Consider the following 6,759-nt stretch of genomic DNA (forward strand, 5'->3'; position numbering starts at 1 on the left):
TGTCATTTTCTTTTAAGACAGGGACTTGCTGTGTAGTTCTGGCTGGCCCTGAACTCACTGTATAGCTCAGGCTGCCCTTACACTTGCAGTGATTCTCCTACCTCAGTCTCCCAAGTGCTGGGATTACAGATGTGTGCCAGTGCGCCCAGTACCAATCAATTTAAGTTGCTCAATGTTAAGCTGTATGGACAAAAGATATTTGGGCTAATATCATGAGTGACCACATATCTATAAGCAATTTTGTTTGTTTGTTTGTTTTATTTTTTGAGACAGGGTCTCACTATGTAGTTGAGAATGATCTGGAATTCACTATGTAGCTCAGGCTGGTCTCGAACTCACAGCGATCCTCCTGCCTCAGCCTCCCAAGTGCTGGGATTACAGGCATGCGCCACTACACCCGGCTATCTATAAGAAATTTAAATAGAACTTTTGGAGGGGAAAATGAAGCCTAAGATGGCTAGACTTTGGTTCACCACTATTGGGGGTGGGTGATTTCCAGTAGTAATTAAGTTAGTAAGTTTTCAGTGCAAGTGCACCTTATCGGTCTCAGTAAATAACTGCTATAACCAAGGACATCGCTGATACTTGGCCACTATTGTGCATTTTGGTGTAAATGTAGACTGCAGGGGGACCAAGCAAGGACTGCCGTGAGAATGGGCTGGCTGTCGGGCTAAGGGCTGCTGTGAGTGCACAGTGGCTAGGGCTACTGTAAGAGTGGCTGCTCAGGTGGACTGGCTGAACAGCTGAATAAGATGCTTAACCCAATCCATGGCTTTGCATCTCTGGTTTGGGCTGCTTGAATCTCAAGTGAACATGCCCAGGCTGATCTAGTGACAGGACAGTGTACTTGAAAGTTGACACAGAAACATATATGTTAACCTAAATTATATCCTTCCTGAGCAACCTTTAATGTTCTCATTTGCAAGTTTTATGTAAGCCTTGAGCATAGCAGGTTTTTTTTCTTTCCTCCCTTTAAAGAGTTTGGTAACCTTTGAATATCTCTATCTATATCTATCTATCTACCTATATATTTTATTATTTATTTTTTTTTTTGGTACCAGGGATCGAATTAGGGTCCTTGCACTTGCGAGGCAGGCAGCGGAGCCACTGAGCCAAATCCCCAGCCCCTACCTATATATTTTAATAAGATTTTTATTTATATTTATTTATTTTTGGTACTGGAGATTGAACTTGGGTCCTTGTGCTTGCGATGGAACCACTGGGCTAAATCTCTGGCCCTCGAAATTTTTTTAATGGAATGCCTGAACAGAGCCAGAAATCTGTAAGGGCAAAAATGAAAATAAAAATAAAAAATGAAATTGGTATGAGTTCAAAAAAATTTTTTTTAAATGAAGCAGTTACAAGTACTTTAGCCGACTATCAAAAGCAGATGGACAAGAAAGCAGATAGAACACACAAAACACAATAAATCAAACAGATTGGCTGTGTTAATTTTGTTTGTGTCAGACAGTCTTGCTATGTAGTTCAGACTGGCCTTGGACTCACTGTGTGTCCCAGGCTGGCCTCGAACTCCAGCCTCAGCCTCTTGAGTGCAGGGATTACAGGTGTGCACTGCTATACCTGGCCCTGACTAGCATGTTTAAAACTTCACCCTTCACATAGTTCATGGCCCGCCCTTCGTTGGTTTATTTCATTGTACTTAACTTCTATCCTACCATGTATTTTATTTACTTGCACTGTAGGGCCCAAGATTTTTTTCTGCCTTGTTTACTGCAGCACCTTTCAACAAAAATTTAGCATGTAATAGATGCTCAATAAAGCTTTATTAAATATGTAAATAAATGGATGTAATATAGTCAATAAATTATGAGGCAGACATTATTATTATTATTAGCATTTCACAGCTGAAAATATAGAAGCACAATAGTTAAGTAATTTGCCCAAGCTAACTTAATAATAGTTGAAGATCTAGGATTCAAAACAAGGGTTAGCTGGGTGTGGTGGTGCATGCCTGTAGTCCCAGCCCTTGGGAGGCTGAGTCAGGAGGATCGCTGTGAGTTTGAGGCCAGCCTGGGCTACATAGTTCAGGGCTATGTGAACTACAAAGCGAGATCCTACCTCAAAAAAACAAACCCACCACTAACAAAAAATACCCCCCAAACTAGGGTTTGTTTCTTAAATTTTAAAGCCCTGTAGCTTTACCCAAAACTCTCTTCTGAATACTCATTTAAAACAAAGTCTGCAGGGCTGCGGATTTAGCTCAGTGGTGCCACTGCATGCCTCACAAGTGCAAGGTCCTGAGTTTGATCCCCGGTACAAAAACAAAAAAACCTCTGCAAATTATTTGAAGCAGTCCAGTATCTTATACTAAGCATTATATGCACCCAGTTGTATGACATCTTCCAGTGTGTGACAATGAAAGCGGAGAGAGAGGCCTACGCACATAGGAGTGATAAGGGATGCTGGAGTGGCAGAACAAGGAAAGGTGTGGTTTCAGGGAAAACTACACTGTATGAGTAGGCACAGAACTCTCAAGGTGTGATCTATACCCAGTATCATAGGCCACAAATGATTTAAGAATGTAACATTTTTTTCTTAGACTTTACAGCAATTACTTAGGTTCATTTTATCTATAGTTGAAGTCTATTTTCTACTAAATGGCTAAGGAGTTATTAGGTTTTGCTAAAATTTGGTCTTCAGTGAAAATTGTGCATTATCAGAGCTGGCTGAAGACAATCATGTTGTTCCATTGTGAAGCCTGCTTGCTGTTCTGTGTTCAGTGTCACAAAGCTCCTACTCTGTACATAGATACCCATAATCAAAATTCTTATTATTTTGGTCTTTTTTGTGGTACTAGATATTGAACTCAGAATATTTGCAGCGAGCTACATCACTAGCCCTTTTAAAATTTTGAGTTGGGGCCAGGGATCTAGCCCAGTGGTTGGGACACGAGTTTGATCCCCGGTACAAAAAAAAAAAAAAATTTTTTTTCTTTTGAGTCAGGCCCTCCTAAGCCACTAAATTGCTCAAGCTGGGCTGGGACTTGTGATCCTACAGCTTCAGCCTCCTGGAGTGCTGGGATTACATGTGTACACCACCATGCCTGGCTCTTTCTTAGGGGGCAGGGGAGAAATTCTATCAGGGCAATGTTAGTGTTTCCTCAATTTAGTCATGGCTTATAATCATGAATTATAACTTTATGTAGTAAAATTTATGATTGTTATTTTCTTATAGCTAGTTGAAGTTGGGAATTTTCAAATTGTCCTAGGAAGGCATTTACTGCCATGAATTTCCCTCAGAACTGCTTTCATTGTGTCCCATAGACTGCTGTATGTTGTATTGGCATTATCATTTAATTGTCGAAACTGTCTAATTTCTTCTTTAATTTCTGTGACCCAGTGGTTGTTCAGCAGGGTGTTATTTAATTTCCATGTGTTTGTGAAGTTCTTGTGGCTCTTAAGCTATTGATCTCCAGTTTAATTGCACTATGGTCTGGTAATATACAGGGGATAACTTCAATTCCTTTGCAGTTACTTAAGCATGTTCTGTGAGCTAGCATGTGGTCTATTTTGGAGAATGATCTGTGTGCAGCTGAAAAGAATGTATATTCTGATTTTGTGGGGTGGAACACTCTGTAGACAACTATTAAGTATATTTGTTCAAAAGCTTGGTTCAGTTCTAGTATTTCGTTGTTGATTTTTAGTCTAGATGATCTGCCTATTTGTGATAATGGAGTATTGAGGTCTCCCACTACAAATGTATTAGTGCTTATTTGGTGTTTCATGTCCCTTAATAGTTGTTTTGTATAGTTGGGGGCATTAGTGTTTGATGTATATATATTTATGATTTTCATCTCTTCCTCTTGGATTGTTCCTTTGCAAGGATGTAGTGACCTTCTTTGTCTCTCAATTAGTTTTGGTTTGAATTTACTTTATCTACTAATAAGATAGCTAACCCTGCTTTTTTCTGGGTTCCTGTCACATGGAGAACTGTTTTCCATCCTTTTATTTTCAGTCTATGAGTTGCTTTTTCAAGTAGGCGTGTTTCTTGTATACAGCACATTGTTGGACCTTGCTTCTTTTTTTTTTTTTTTTTTTTGGTTTTTTGAGACAGGGTCTCACTGTGTAGTTGAGACTGACCTGGAACTCACTATGTAGCCCAAGCTGGTCTCGAACTCACAGTGATACTCCTGCCTCAGCCTCCCGCATGCTGGGATTACAGGTGTGCGCCACCATGCCTGGCGGATCTTGCTTTTTAATCCATTCTGACAGTCTATTTCTTTTGATTGGTGAATTGAGGTCATTGACATTGATGGTTATAACTGATATGTATTGACTTATCATATTATTTTCCTGTTGTTGGTTCTTTTTTATTTTTCTCCCTGTCCCTTTAAATTCTTGCCTAATTGATTTGCTCTATTGGGCCTCATGGAGTTGTGACTTTCATTGTCTTTTTCTAGGATATTAAAAAAAATTGTTTCGAATGCTGGTTTGGCATTCATGAAGTTTCTCAGGTGTTCTTTGTCACAGAAGTATCTTATTTCCCCAACATTTTTGAAAGACAGATTTGCAGGATACATCAGTGTGGGTTGGAGGTTGTTTCTTTTAGGACTTGAAATACCTCACTCCAGGCTCTCCTTGACTTGAGATTTTGCATTGAAAAGTCTGCTGTGATTCTGATGGACTTTCTTTTGCATGTAATTTGTTTTCTTTTCTTTTCTTTTTGGTTTTTTGAGACAGGGTCTCACTACGTTGTTGAGACTGATCTGGAACTCACTATGTAGCCCAGGCTGGTCTCGAACTCACAGCAATACTCCTGCCTCAGCCTCCCGAGTGCTGGGATTACAGGTGTGTGCCACCATGCCCGGCTCATGTAATTTGTTTTCTATAACTGCTTGTACTATTTTGTACTTCTGTTGAGTTTCCAGGATTTTAACTATTATATATCTAGGTGTTGATTTTTTTAAATCATAACTGGTTGGAATACTATATGTCTCAGTTATCTGTATGTAAAGTTCTTTTGCTCTGTTTGGGAAGTTTTCTATCATTAATTCTGTGAACAGTTTTTTTTTTAATGTCATTTGTGCTTTCTCCTGCTTTTTCGTGGACTACTATCAATCTTATGTTATTCTTTGTGTCATCTGGGAGCTGTTGGATTGATTTCTCATGGTCCCTTACTATTTTTAAGACTTCTCTCTTTTTATGGTCACTGATCACCTTCCTTTTGTCTAATCTGATATTCTGTCTTCAGATTGGGTTAGTCTGCTATGTATTCTTTCAGTAGAGTTCTTAATCTCCTAGATATCAGTTTGAATCTTTTTCATGGATTCCATTTCTTTCTTATGTTGGGCTTTCATGGTTTCCATTTCTTATGTTGGATGTTCATAGTTTCCATTTCTTTCCTATGCTGAGCATTCATGGCTTCCATCATGGTCCTGAACTCATCTATTTTTTAAAAATCTGTTTCTGTTCTAGAGTCTCTAATCATATCTTTCATTGTGCTCATCATTTCTGTAGATATCTGGGAAATAATTTCTGTTTTGATTATTTCTAGAGCCTCTTTCACTTTTTTTTTTTTAACTTTCTGTGGTATCATTTCAGGTTGTCCAGGTGGTTGATAATCAGACTTTTGCATCTTGTTTCCCCCAGAATTTGCCTTTGATAAGCTGGAAGACTGTGTCTTGTTTAAATGTCTTATTGTTGTTGGTATAGTCCTTGGGTTAATTCCTGGGTTGATACTTTGATATTACTTATTGTGAGTGTCTTTGTTGCTTGTATTTAGAACCCTTAAGGAATGATTGCTTCTCAGAGGTGTTGTCCAGATTTAGCTGTTCTTTAGTATTTGAGTCTCTAGTGACTCTGGGGCAATCTCATTTTTATTATACCAGGAAAGATAACAGACTAGATCAACTGGAACACTATTCCAAGTAATACAACCAGCAACAAAAATAGAATCAAGCACAGCTTAGAAAATGACAATTTGTGGTAGTTATTAATCACTTTTAACCGTGTGAAATAAAATGAAATAGAAGACTAGCCCAGAATAAACTGATCAATATAGTAACTTTCTCCTTTGAGATTGGGGCTTAGAAGCAGTAAGGCCCTCTTACTATTATTCACTTTGGCTCTAGCTCAGGGCAATGGCCTTTAAGATTCCCTGTGGCTCTGCAGTGTAGATGAAGAGGTGTAGCATGAAGCCAGAGGTGGGGGTGGGGGCTAGGGAGGTTGTGGGATGGGGGGATGTTGGCTTAGTGCTGCTGGTGGCGGGGAGGCCTGGGAAGGAGAGGGGCCATGGGAATGGCTTCATGCAGCTCCCCTCCTCCAGTTCAGCAAGTCTTTATTGCCTGCTTTTCATGCAAGTTTTAAGATAGCTGATGGAAAATTGTTACAAAAAGGGGGAAAAATGAAAATGCCTAAAAATTGGTTGCATTCAAGGGAATAAAATTTGTTGCAGTCATTATGGCTAAAGAATAAAATCTGAAATTGTGAGAGTCAAGCAATGTGTCTACAAAGATATGCGGAGGCTGAGCCATTTTAGGAATTTGGCCTTTGTAGGCAAGTGTGAGTAAAAGATAACAGGCAAGGAAATTGAATATGTTGGCAAAATGGTTTAAATTTTGGATTATGGAATCTTATTTGGATAAAAAGGGAAGAGAAGGAAGGGGGTTGATAGAAATATACTAGACATGACTATCAAAGAACTGAAGGTCTCAATGGGATTAAAAACCAGAAGTACTGGGATCAACTGAGAAAGTGACTTGAAAGAATGAGATTGATGAGAAAAGTTGTCTATCCTGGA

Source organism: Fukomys damarensis, unplaced genomic scaffold (assembly GCF_012274545.1).
Source record: "Fukomys damarensis isolate Sample0158 unplaced genomic scaffold, DMR_v1.0_HiC HiC_scaffold_15, whole genome shotgun sequence".
Lineage (NCBI taxonomy): Eukaryota > Metazoa > Chordata > Mammalia > Rodentia > Bathyergidae > Fukomys > Fukomys damarensis.